This window comes from Mesoplodon mirus, assembly GCF_964341445.2.
Source record: "Mesoplodon mirus genome assembly, chromosome: 13".
NCBI classification, from domain to species: Eukaryota; Metazoa; Chordata; class Mammalia; order Artiodactyla; family Ziphiidae; genus Mesoplodon; species Mesoplodon mirus.
Genome location: NC_138989.1, coordinates 32,623,383 through 32,638,222, shown reverse-complemented (window position 1 = coordinate 32,638,222; position 14,840 = coordinate 32,623,383).

Sequence of the window (14,840 nt, the reverse complement as noted above, 5' to 3'; positions counted from 1 at the left end):
CATAGCTGTGCTCAGTCAGGGGTGGGACAGCATTCTACAATCAAACATTTACGTTTTTGTAGGAAAACATGTTCATACTAGATGGAATAAGTAACATACCCAATTACCAGTGAAGGGCAGGTTTTGTCACCAATAAGTTGGACAAACGCTTGGTTTTTGGAGCTTTGCGGGTTTTGGAAATTTAGAGAAGGGACTGAGGGTCTGAGCTATCCATTTAGAAAGCATTTCTGATGGTCCTATATGCGTGCTACAGAGCCTGCTGGCATGAACATTCCGAGTGAGGGCTGGTAAGAATGTCACGCTGATCCCTCTTATTTCCATGGAGTTGCCATTCTTCTGGGTAAACTATTATACCGACTACTCTCTATAAGTATACTCAATGTCTTGTAATAACCTATAAGGGAAAAGAATTTGAAAAAGAATATATACATGTTACCGTATACCTGAAACTAACACAACATTGTAAATCAACTATATTTCAATTAAAAAAAAGATTTTGCTTTCAGAACTTTCACCTAACAAAATGATGACATAAAAAGCAGGAAAAAATATATAATTTTCTGTACCCAAGCATGAGAACTCTCAGTGAAGTAAAAGGCTTATGTTAAAACTGGCGTTAAGAGCTCAAAATTAGAATGATAGCTTTTACCAAGTAAAGTTATATTTTACATTTCTGTTCCTGGCAAGCTTTATTTTAAAAGCTTTGATAGAAGCATAATAGCATGTTCTAGGAAAGATACCACCTAAAAGATATGGAAATCTTGTTTTGGGGAGATCGTCTCTTCTAAGTATGTCACATTTAAATGTCACCGTAATATGTTTTTAACAAAGTGTTTTCGATCTTTTCATTTGTGCTTGTGCAGCCTCTCCTCTTACATTGTCAACCTACCCCATAAGGACAGAAACTGGCCTTTCTCTTGTTTTTCTTTCTTTGTAATTCCTGGGAAGCTTGTAACTTATATAGTATTGTGTTCGAAGAAGATGTTATATAAATGCTGGCTTTCTCAGCTGTAAATAGGAAAAATTCTTCCATCATAATTCAGATATTCTCAAGGACACATTTGGGAGTTACATGAACTCTTCCAGGAAACAAATACATCATATATCACCCAGGAAAAGAAATTAACCTTAATGGTTTGAAAGAGTTTGTGTCAGAGCTTATACAATGAACAAATCTGTCCAGATACAGTCTGGAGAAGGAATTCTCCTGTATTTGTGTATATAAGGTCTAAAATGAAAAACAGCCCTAAACAGCAGTTGCATAGGGCAGAAATAGAAACACAGATGTAGAGAACAAACGTATGAACACCAAGGGGGGAAACTGGCGGGGCGAGGTGCAGTGGTGGTGGGATGAACTGGGAGATTGGGATGGACATGTATAAGGTGGATAACTAATAAGAACCTGCTGTATAAAAAATAAAATAAAATTCAAAAAAAAATAGCAGTTGCATAAATTGAGCAATTTCAGCTACGTTTTATCAACGCAGCACGGGGAGCAGTGCCCACAGCGCTCTGCATAAAGCTCCCTGGACGTTTCTGAATAAGAAAAGTAGGGTCCTATTGGCACTGTTGCTGGGAAGAGTAGGACTCCATCGGTGGAGACTGACTACAGTGAGAGGAACAAGAAACTTATCATGGGCTTCCCTGGATGAAAAATCTCCATTGGTCTCCAAGAGCCCACAGGATAAAGCACAAATGCCTTACGTAGGGCAGTCATGGCCCTTCACAATGTTCTCCACCCACCCCTTCTCAGCATCTTCTCCCGTTTGTAAGCCACTTTGGGATATTTACTCAATGTCCTTGGATTTTCCTTAACTCTGTCTCTGAGCCTTTCCTTTACCCTGAACGTCCCTTTGCCCACCCCAGGCCTCTCCCCTCTTCTCTGCTAGTAATTGTCTACTCATTCTTTGAGATTTGGAGCCAATAAACGCTACCCTGAGAGACCTTCTGGGAGACACATATTACTTAAAAACATTGTTCTATATTACTTACCTGCTCATGTGTGAACCCTCATGGGTTTGAATCTGTTTCATATTTGAATATGAGTTTTACTCATATTTTTATATTATTTTACTCATATTTTTACTTATCTTTCCATCTGAATACTGAACACAGTACTTGGAAATTCATGGCCATTGACTAAGTGTTTGCTATTATTGATAAAAAGTTGAGGGCTTCCCTGGTGGCGCAGTGGTTGAGAGTCCGCCTGCCGATGCAGGGGACACGGGTTCGTGCCCCGGTCCAGGAAGATCCCACATGCCGCGGAGCTGCTGGGCCCGTGAGCCATGGCCGCTGAGCCTGCGCGTCCGGAGCCTGTGCTCCGCAGTGGGAGAGGCCACAGCAGGGAGAGGCCCGCGTACCGCAAAAAAAAAAAAAAGTTGAGTCAAGCATGGTCCAACTCACTAGCATAAAACCTGTGATGAATGTTGAAAGTACAAGACCCTCCCTCTGTTACCCTGTTCTACTCTTGGAGTCCTGATTTACAGGTGAAGAAAGTGGGGCCAGCTCAAGCTCATGCAGCTAATAAGTACTGGAGTATCTGACTGCCAATCTAGTGCCTTGTGTCTCTGCCTCCTACAAATGTAAAGGCACAAAGACCACTTCACTGTAGCATGTCAGCATCCCCATGTGGTACCACTTAATGGTTTTCCAAGTGACGGGATAAATATAAAATATGGCATGCTTGCCTTTCTTTCTTTCAACTGGGTAAGTTAATATTCTAGAGGGAATTATTTAAGCATATGAAAGAATTATTAAAGGAAGTTTAGTTTGCTAAATCTCAGTAGGGAGGACTATTTCAGAGGTTTTGCTTTATAAGATTCATGCAGTCCTAATGGCCATGTTTCAAGAGACTGGCTGACTGAGGACCAGTGAATGAATGACTTCCTTGTACCTGCAGAAATGCAAGAGCTGCCCTCAACTCTGAGAACACATTTATGTCGGGGTGCATATTTAAGTTCTTCTGTGTTTTTCCCATTGATTTCAAAGGAAACTGTACAAATAAATATATCCGGTTTAAAATTTTTGATTGTGCAAATATAACAGAAAATATCACATTTCTCATCCCTTTGAGTGATTAGGTTAATTTTCCTGCCTGAGCTTGTCTACAGTGGAGATTATATATCTTATGTCCAACTTGGTAAAAGTCCAACTCCGTAGTTTGTCAAAATTTTTGCCATATTTAATTCTCTAGTTACTTTCAAGGATTTTTCAAAATAACTTTTTCAAAAAGTCAGCCAACAGGCACACGGTTAACATAAACAAAGGTTTCACTGTGTTTCTTAGATGGATACATTTTGTTCACCATATGGTTTATCATTCTCAAAACTATTATTCTGAAAATCTGTGACATTTTCCTATGACTATTCTAAGGTCTTTTATCTTTTAACTAACTACTAATAGTAGTTTCTTTTTTGAATGCTTTGTTTACAATATTTTTGTTTTCATACATTTAACATTTTTTATATTGGAAAATTCCAGATATGTTCAAAAGTAGAGACAATAAGCCATCCTTCACCAATCATCTAGCTTCAAAACTTATCAACTCATGGTCAATCTCTTTTTCCTCTGTACTCCCACCCAATACCTACCCGCTCTGAATTATTTTGAAGGAAATTTCAGATGTCATGTCATACCATCTGTGAATTTTTCTCTATATATCTTCAAAAAAACAAGGACTTCCCTTTTCAAACATAATTACAGTATCAATAACCACCACCTTCCCCCATCCTGCCAAAGACTAATTCCACAATACTGTCAAATATCCAGTTAGTACTCACCTTTCCCCAGTTGTACTATTTATGGTTTTTGTAGTTTGTTGCTTTGAATCAGGATCCAGGTAAGGTTCATACATAACAGTTGATTTAGCAGTTACTGAAATCTCTGTTTATAGACTCTCCCACTCTTCCCCACCCCAGCCCTTTATCTCATTAACAGGGCTGTTTGTCCTACACATTTTCTCACAGTGTGGATTTGCTGATTATATCCCTGTGGTGTCATTTAACAGGTTTGTTCCTCCATCACCTGTACTTCCAGTAAAATTGTAGTTTTATCTAGATGCTTGACTCGATTTCAATTATTTTCTTTCTTTTTCCCCCAAGAGTTCTTCCTAGGTAGTACTACTTACTTCCACCAGGTGATAGATACTGTCTGGTTGACTCTCTTTATTTAGTGTTTACTGCTTTGATCATTGTAGCCTGAACCCTTGGACAGACAAGATAAATGCTTAAGTCTTTCTTTTTGATTACTAGTACAGTGAGTTGGTTTGCTAATGTCCTCAAACATAACCAAACACTAAACATAGTTAATATGTTTCAATGCTCTGCATTGTTATTCTTATTGATACTCTAATTGTCCTACTCTTAGCCAATGGGAGCTTATTTAATTAGGACATTGAGTCCTTTTGATATGATCCTAGTTATATTTGATATCTAGTTTGAAAAGATGTTGCAAGCCCTGTTTCTTTTTTTTTTATTATTCTACCTGTTTGTTGTTTTGTTTTGTTTTGTTTTATTGGAGAATAATTGCTTTACAATGTTGTGTTAGTTTCTGCTGTACAATGAGGTAAATCAGCTGTATGTGTACATATATCCCCTCCTTCTTGGACCTCCCTCCCACACCCCACCCCATCCCACCCATCTAGGTCGTCACAGAGCACAGAGCTGAGCTCCTGTGCTTTATAGCATGTTCCCGTTAGCTATCTATTTTACACATGGTAGTGTATATATGTCAATCCTGATCTCCCAATTCGTCCCAGCCCCCCTTCCCCCCACCATGTCCACATGTCCATTATCTACATCTACGTCTCTATTCCTGCCCTGCAAATAGGTTCATTTGTATCATTTTTCTAGATTCCACATATATGCACTAATTTAAGATATTTGTTTTTCTCTTTCTGGCTTACTTCACTCTGTATGACAGACTCTAGGTCCATCCACATCTCTACAAATAACTCAATTTCGTTTCTTTTTATGGCTGAGTAATATTCCATTGTATATATGTACCACATCTTCTTTATCCATTCATCTGTTATTGGACATTTAGGTTGTTTCCATGTCCTGGCTATTGTAAATAGTGCTGCAATGAACATTGGGGTACATGTGTACTTTTGAATTATGGTTTTCTCAAGGTATCTGCACAGTAGTGGGATTGCTGGGTCATATGGTAGTTCTATTTTTAGTTTTTTTAAGGAACCTCCATACTGTTCTCCACAGTGGCTGTATCAATTTACATTCCCACCAACAGTGCAAAAGGGTTCCCTCTACAAGCCCTGTTTCTTTTTAGTGAGATATGGTATTTAGAGACTGCCATCTGGGTTCTGTGGGAACTCATTGCTCCTGGGTTGGTTACTATTTCTAGGCCTTTTAGTAAACAGAACTAGGAAATAGGTATTGCTTTTTAAAGATAAAATATATCAGGGGTTTATACTGATATTTTCTCTTTAAATTCAGTAATGAATCAATCCTATATCTTTACCTGTTTTTCCCACATCAAAAATCTCCGTATTCAAAGATACAAACATAATTACTCATTCACCTTATCTCACATGACACACACAATCATTTCAGAATAACAATACCAACACTCCCACCAACATTATGATTACTATAAAAGTTTTAAAATTATATTATTATGATCATGATTATGACGATGATTATGAGCTTTTCTTCTCTTACGTAAGGTAGAGCCTACTAGAGTTGCTCGAAGTCAAATCACTGTGTGGTTATGCCACCAACTAGATACTTAATTTCATTGTTTAACGTTACACATGATTTTAGGATTTACATTTTTTGCTTTGAGCTAAACTTTGTTTAATTGCATATCAAATATGTACATGGTTCCAAGGCATATTTGAAGAAATTTAGCCTCAGTCTTTGCCTCCTCCACCCTACTTCTCCCCTCCTCCTATACGTAACCATTTCAACGGTTTTTGTTTTATTTGTATTTATTTTTTATTTATTTTTATTTTTTTATTTTTTGGCCTTGCTGTGCAGCTTGTGAGATCTTAGTTCCCCAACCAGGGACTGAACCTGGGCCCCAGCAGTGAAAGCGTGGAGTCCTAACCACTAGACTGCCAGGAAATTCATTTACTGTTTTTTAAATATAAACAAACACTGTATATTTTATATTTTTTGTCAAATGTAAATATATGTCCTTCATGTTTTATTTACTTTTTCTCTTTGATGTCTCTCGATATTTAGAAAGGTGTGCTTTTTTTTTTTTTGGCCTCACTGCAGGGCATGTGGAACTTCCCTGACCAGGGATTGAACCTGCGCTCCCTGAAGTGGAAGTGCAGAATCTTAACCACTGGACCACCAGGGAAGTCCCAGGTGTGCATTTTTTAAATGGTTATCTCCTACCTTTAGTCTTTGTTTTGCAGTGGGTAAATTCTGAACAAAACAACTTCCTTTGGTTCTCATGGCAGACGTATTAGTAATTACTAATTATTGTAAGATTAGTGTATGCTTTCCTGAAATAATATATCCAGCCTGTTAAGACTGTCCACTTATCCACTTGCAATCAGCATGCCTTTTCCTTCTGATGGAACAAGTGTTTCTTCACAGCAAAAGTGAAACCAGTGGAAACATCTGGTACTTGTGTCTCCATATTATTGAGGATTAAGTAAGAGTTACTTGACTTAAGAAGAGTTACTGGATTTAAAGAAAAGCTACTAAATTGTTTTCTCTATCATGCTAGTCACTGACATATTTTTCTCCTATTGACTGAAGTACCATTTCCAGCATTCTGTGGGATGCTATTTCTTAGTCCAACTTATCTTTGTAACTTCCACTTTGATCATTTTAAACCAGAGTTAACTTTTTAATTGGTGAGGTTGGTTACGTGTAAGCCGCTTCAGGCGGTTTTCAGCAGACCAAAGATATATTATCTTAGGACCACAACAACTATTTGAGGATAAAATTGACAGGTGTTCCATTGCCATAGCATCAGTTTGGTACATCATATACTACCTTTTTATTCTGTTTAAAATTTCTTCCCTACTCACATTTTGATTAGTGATGAAAACACTACCTAATATTTGTAGAGTGTTGTAGGTTTGTTTTTTTTACTGCTTTCAACAGTTGTCATATTTTATCTTCACAACACCTTAGCCTTATGAGGTAACTGGGGTAAATAAAGAAGGCATTGTCATCCCATGTGTCAGGTAAGGGCATTGAATCCCAAGGAGGGTAAAGCGTGTCAGGAGCTCTCCAATGGCCCTGCTCACAGCCTGGTCTTCCCATCATACAGGTGCGTGAGGGGTGGTGCAGTGGAGTGGGGTTTAAGGTTGCGGGTTGGAGAGGTCTTGTAATTTCACGCATCAAAAATGTAATCTGCACACATCAGCACAGAAGAGACCCCTTTATATTGAAAGGACTGTAGAGTCCCACGTAGGCAGGGCACCAGTCTGAGGACAGCAGCTCTCAGCAGAAGCTACACTGCCTCTGGGAGCCATTTTGGAAACCTGAAGGGAGTCATTTTTAGTTGTCACAAATGGGAGACTCAACTGGCATTTGTGGGATAGAGTGTAGGCACCTAGCAATGCATGAGAAAGTTGCGTGTGCTGTGAATTTTCCCATGTACCCATGACGTGGATATAGTCCTGGACATTCATGTGTAGATGAAAAACCTGTATTTAATGTTCTGAACCTAGAACTTAATTTCATTTTATGTGTAATTACAAAGTATTTTTGTACCACTTAAATAAATACACACTAAAAATTTCAGGAATGCCATTACCATGAGGATGAAGGTAAAATTACTCTGTTCAGAATTTACCAAGAGTTATCTATTTCAGAAAATGACATCAACCAACATCACCCATGTGTTTTCCTGTGGTTCATCAATACAATACTCAGATTCAGTCTGATTTTCGTAGTTGTTGCATTCAGAGTGATTTTACGTATAAGTAAAATATCATATCTTCTGGTGTGATCATTGTTATTAAGCTTTGACATATGGACACATACAATTATCTAGTACAAATCACTCTTTAATTTCTTATTTATATGACTGCCAGAGCAGTATACTGATTGTTTTAAACTTATGTGTGTAGGTTGGTTGGTTATGTTAACTATAAGTTTTACTTCAGGTTAAAAGGGAAACTACAAAATATTTGTTATTACAAAGGGGCATTAGGTCTTACAGGGCTGAGACTCACTGCTCTAAAGCCCTTGTCTCCAAATGCTGTATTTCACCAAATCCAAGAGGCTATCTATTGTAAGATTTTTAAAAATGAGGCCAATTAAATGATGGATTGTTTTCAATTGCAAGACACATCCTCATTTTGGAGATGTTGAAACATGAAAAGATGTGGCACTTAGAACTGATGGAAAATAATAATAATTTATAATAATAGCAGGTACTGTTTGTTAAGCAGTGTTCTACAAGCATCACATGTATTATCTTATTTAATCCTCACAACAAATTGCAGAGCTGGCACATGAAGAAACAGAGGGATACAGTATTTTCCCCAGGTCACGGATTAAGTGTGTGGTAGCATTGGGATTTGAATCTGGATCTAACTTTAAACCCCATACTCATTTCTCTAGGTCAAGCTGCCCCCTCTCCTCCACATGGCTCTCAAGGTGGAAGGAGCCCAGGATTCCTCTCAGTTCTTGAGAAATTCCAACATGGGTAGCAGCTTCTTTCTCGAAATCCATTTCCCCTTCCTTGAGCAGAAAGAAGCAGGTTCAATGTGGAAGCTGAGGAGTTAAGGTGCTTCCCTTTGGCCACGTAGGGTCAAAACATATGGAGATGTCATGGCCTCGTGCCAGGAGGACAGTCATACCTGACCACACACGACCCTCCATGTCAGTGGTTTTCAGATTTTTTTTGACTATGACCCAAGACTGGAAATACATTGTTTTCATTTTTTAAAATTGAGGTGAAATTCATGTAACATAATATTAACCATTTTTAAGTGTATAATTCAGTGGTATTTAGTACATTCACAATGTTGTGCAACCACCACCTCTCTCTAGTTTCAACCCATTGTCATCACCCCAAGGACACTCTGCACCACCTAAACAGTCACTGCCCATGCCCTAAACCTTGTAGCCTCTAACAGCCACTAATCTGCTTCTTATCTCTATGGATTTACCTATTCTGGATATTCCATATAAATGGGATCATACATTATGGAGCTTTTATCTCTGGCCTCTTTCACTTAGCATAATGTTTTTGAGGTTCATCTATGTTGTAGCATCTGACAATACTTTATTCCTCTGTGTAGCTGAATAATAATTTGGTGTGTGGATATACCATATCTTGTTTACCCATTCATCCGTTGATAACTTTTGGTTCGTTTCTACCTCTTGGCTATTGTGAAGAGTGGGGCTGTGAATATCTGTGCACAAGTATTAGTTTGAATACCTATTTTGAATGCTGCTGAAGAGTGGAATCGCTGGGTCATATGATAATTCTATGTTTAGCTTTTTGAGAAAATGCCAAACTGTTTTTTAAAACAACTGCATCATCATTTTACGTTCCCACCAGTTACGTACAAGTGTTCCAATTTCTTCACATCTTTGCCATCACTTGTAATTTTCCATAGTTTTTTCAAATATAGCCATCCTAATGGGAGTGAAATATACTTGCAAATTATATACATTTTACATTACAACCTAGCAATCTCACACACAAAGAAAAAATAGCTAAAATAAAAGCTTCACAAAATAATATAGTGCCCTGATATTTTCTATTCTATCATAGTATAATTGATCCTATTTCATTTTTCTTAAAAAATGCTCGTTGCCACTCACTAAGTTGATTTCATTATCCAATAAAGGGTCGTGATCCACTGTTTCAAAATCATTGCTCAATTTGGATGCACACATTTTTCTAGGGGCAGTTTTGTATTTGCATGAAAAATAGGAATGATTTTTTTCATGAGCACTAGAAGACATCTTACTATACAACAAAGAAAATCATAATTATAATTCATATTATCAGCAAAGTAAGTTGAATATCTCAATGTTATTGGAAGAGTGCTGGTCCAAAGGTTGGAAAGCCAAGGTTAATTCTGACTCTGAACTTTGCGTCTGAAACACCTTTTCCGAGATCATTTTTGCAGCCAGTAAATGAAGGTAACGATGGACAGCACACCCAGCTGGAGGCTTGTGATGAGGATTGGATAATAGATAATGAATGTGATTGATTGCAGTTTGAAAACAGTAAAATGCTATCAAGAGTGAATTGTTACTTAAGTGTTTCCAGAGGCGCCTGCTTGTGGAGCTCTAGTCAATAATAGTCAGTAAGTAGTAATAGCACATTCATTGGCTACGTGCCAGGCAGGGTTCAAAGCCCTCAGACTGCATTAGTCTTCAAAGTAGCCCTCGAGGTAAGTGATGCTGACATTGGGCCCACTGTACAAATGAGGAAATCAAGGTACAAGGAAACTTGGTAACAAGTAACTTCACCAAAATTCCATCTCTGGTAAGTGGCAGAATTAGGTTTGAGCCCAGAAAGTCTGGTTCTTGTGCCTGAATGCTTAACTACTACACTACATCCCTATCTAAGGCAGAAATCAGCATTTTATATTAGGGCATCCGAGCATTTATAAAGTTTCCTGTAGCATTAAGTATCTTTGAAAATAAAATGCTTATTTCAGAATAATCAGGGAAGAAAAAAATGTACTTTTTGGGCACATTTTTGTGGAAACCGTGGCATCAACAAGTCACTACAAGGCAGGATGAGATATTAGGGAGCTTTGAAGCTTATAGACTAACAGAAGGTTTTCTGGTGTGTGTGTGTGTGTGTGTCTGTGTGTGTGTGTGTGTGCATTCGCTCATGCAAGCTTCAAAGAGAGAGGCCGGCTCCCCAGCAGGAGCAAAGATGTGGTTGTCCAGAAAGGAAATCCAAGGAGAGAATAGACCAGTGGCTTAGCTGTCAGCGTCATGGCCTGTGAGCCCTGCCCTACGGACCCCACGCTGACATGAAACATCCCCATCCCTGGGAATGCTGCTCCTGGCCTGGCATCATGAAAGCCTGTCCAGCCTGCAGGGCAGAGATAAGCCTAAATCTAGCCTTTGATTCTGGATGCTAGCAGAGGCCTCTATGGGTTGAAGAGATAATTTTCAGCTGCAGTGGCTAGGGAACAAGGAGCCTCTTACTTTGGTTTATTAACCAGATCAGTTTGGTCGAAGTGTCCCTGTAAGTGAATGTAAAAGACAGAGGGAACTTTCTGTAAGCCACAAATCCTTGTCTGCCAGGTCAGAGGCTGAACCCTCACCAGGAGATGCTGTGTGGACAGGAAGCAGGGCTTTCTCCCCTCTGTCTGCCCCACAGGAAGACCTTCCTTCTGAGTGCCGTTCCGGGATGGTGCCCAAAATCTATGTTTCTAAAGAATTGCGTTGCCAGATTGAGCAAGAGCCAGGCCCCTCTTTGGAAATGGGTGAACTGGGCTAATCAGAAAGAGGTCCCTCTCCTCTGCCAGCTGCTTCTACCGAGGCCAGGAGGAAAGCCCTGACCTCAGGCTCCCACGCACTGCCTGGTGACAGTCAGATGAGGCTTGGTTTTGCCATCACCAGGAAAGCCTCCATGTCTGTGTAACTGAGAAAAGATTCTTTTGGCTTACAAACTTCTGTCTCTGTGATGTGTTGAACAGATGGTTTGTAAAGGTTCTTCTCTTTCATGATTAATGCAGAATGACTTCCTGCTGACAAATTCAGATTTTTATGAGGTTTCTGGGCTGATACCATCCTTCTCTGCCATCAGCGCTCAAGTGCAGTACGTGGCCTTCACAACCCGGCTGCTAGCAGAGTGTCCATCTCTGAGCTCAAAGAGAGAATCCTCTGAACTCTTTTGCTTCCATCCTGTGAACCTCTCTGTAGGTTTCAGAATACCTGGGTCTGAACAGAGAAGGTTCAGAACACTGTCCCTGACTAGAAAACTCTTGCACGACGGGGGGAGAAAAGTTCCAAGTCCCACTTCACAGATACCTGGAATTCATAAAACCTGAGGACTTCTCTCATTCCGCTTTCAACTAAAAGTTCAAACACAAGGCAACAAAGGCTCACAGAGAGAAGGATCAGGACCTGGCACCACGAGTAGATCTGTGTCATGAATCCTGAAACTCCATCATTTTCTGTTTTCTGTGGTTCATACTCAAAGACCACGGCATAAATTCTCAGATGGTTCCAAGATGAATGAAAAGTTCAGGGACTTCCCTGGTGGCATGGTGGTTAAGAATCCACCTGCCAATGCAGGGGACATGGGTTTGATCCCTGGTCCGGGAAGATCCCACATGCCGCGGAGCAACTAAGCCCACGCGCCGCAACTACTGAGACCACATGCCACAACTATTGAAGCCCATGTGCCTAGAGCCCATGCTCTGCAACAAGAGAAGCCACCACGATGAGAAGCCCATGCACCGCAACAAAGAGTAGCCCCTGGTTGCCACAACTAGAGAAAGCCTGTGCGCAGCAATGAAGACCCAACATAGCAGAAAGAGAAAGAAAGGAAGGAAGGAAGGAAGGAAGAAAGGAAGGAAGAAAGGAAGAAAGAAAGGAAGGAAGGAAGAAAAAGAAAATTTCAAATGGGCTGGCTTACGTGAATATTTCATTCTGGATCACTTCTTTTTTTAGTATTTCTTCCTATTATTTTCCTCTCAAGCATATCTACTTCAGGAAGTGTGGCGAGAAAAGAGGCTTGTGGGAAAATCGAATCAAGTGATAATGATACGTCCTGGCGGAAAAAGTTCTGGGGCAAACAGATTCGGGGTCTGTTAAGCTAACATGAGATTACCTATCCTAACAAGATTTAAGCATCTTGTTTTTCTAAATGCTCTTTCATTTGTGTTAAAACAGGGGGAAATATGACATCTAACCCTTTTTTCCTGAGAAAATAATCACCATCCTCCATGCTTTGCCAACAAAAATCCTTTTTATTTTTCCTATTTATTATAGGAGTTACAATATCTGCAACTTGGGAAAACCACTTTAGCTGGGGTGTTGGTTTGATTTTGCCTTTGGCCCTTGGCCTTTTTGTGTGTGAGAGAGACGTGTACACACGTTAAGTATGTGTATGTTTGTGTGTGTTGTGTGTGTTTATGTGTTAATTTAAGGCAAGGACACTATCAGTGATGTAAGAAATCATCACAGCTGTTTACAGGGAATGAGTTCGGTTCATTCTCTGGACTTTTCATAATTTTGTGTTTTTCTTTAAAGACAAGTATCATGTGATATCACTTGCGTGAGGAATCTAAAAAAAATGATACAAATGAACTTATATATAAAGCAGAAATAAACCCACAGACATGGAAAACAAACTTATGGTTACCAAAGGGGAAGGGAGAGGAGAGATAAATTAGAAGGTTGGGATTAACATACACAAGCTACTATATATAAAATAAACAACAAGGACCTACTATATAGCACAGGGAACTATACTCAGTATCTTATAATAAACAATAATGGAAAAGAATCTGAAAAACAATATATGTATGTATAACTAAATCACTTTGCTGTACTCTTGAAACTAACACAACATTGTAAATCAACTATACTTAATTAAATCAATTAATTGATTAATAATAAAGTATAAACAACCTACTATTTTTAGAAAATTGTTCTGATTTGTTCGCTGGAAAGGTTAGATCTATCTAAAAAAACACCAAAACCATCATGTGTTTTCTGCAGTTGCTGATTGCTCTTTGTGGAGCCCCGTGGAACGTTTTCATGCTATCACAGGGAAACAGCACACTCCAGGGTGGATTCTGTTTTCTGTGGCTAAAATCTCTATCTCCTCTTTCCAGAAGCAGAAACACAAATGAAGTCCCATGTCCTTCTGGTTGAAAACTTAATGGAATAAAAAAATATATAACTGTGCATGGAAATAAATACATACACACAAACAAATGAATATAAGTGAAACTGAGGAAATCTGAATAAGATCAGTGGATGGTTTTCAGTTTCAATTTCCTGGTTGTGATATTGTGCTATAGTTTCACAAGATATTACCATTGGGGGAAACAGTAATAATTACATGGGATCCCTCTGTATTATTTCTTATAATTGCATGTGAATCTATGTCTCAAGGTTAAAAGTTTCACTAATTTTTAAAAATTTAGAAAAGTAACAAGAGAAAAAAACTACGTATTACTTTAAAAATAAAAAGATATTCAACTTTTGTATTTTGAAAGTAATTTAATTAAAAGCTTTTAAAAGACAAAGTAGTCTTTTAAAATATTTAATTTATAAATTATTTGTTATAGTACCGAAAAAATGAAAGAAAAACTTGTTAGTTCAGAGTTTAAATTTTGTTTGGTTTTTTTTTGCGGTACACAGGCCACTCACTGTTGCGGCCTCTCCCGTTGTGGCCTCTCCCATTGCGGAGCACAGGCTCTGGATGTGCAGGCTCAGCGGCCATGGCTCACAGGCCTAGCCGCTCCGCGGCATGTGGGATCCTCCCAGACCAGGACACGAACCCGTGTCTCCTGCATCGGCAGGCGGACTCTCAACCACTGCGCCACCAGGGAAGTCCCTAGAGTTTAAATATTTTTGGTAGATTAAACTAACAAACTAAATTCTAGTGAGAAATATGAAGGTAAGTTTTTACTTATTTTTGTGTAGTTTAATGCATTGTACCCTCATGAGCAACATCTAGGTAGAACTGAAAGTTTTATAACTTTGGATGGAAAAAATGTTGGAATTAGATAAATCCATTTGCCTTAATGGCTATTTAAAAAAGTCTTTGCCAGTACAAAAACAGTATGTTTGCTTTTCAGGGATGAGAGACAGTTCTAAGAATGACTGTTAATGCTTCAGAATAAAATGTGGGTTTGAGATGTAAAGACAATAGTTACACATTTAACCAACTATGTTGGCTATTGCAGTGGATGA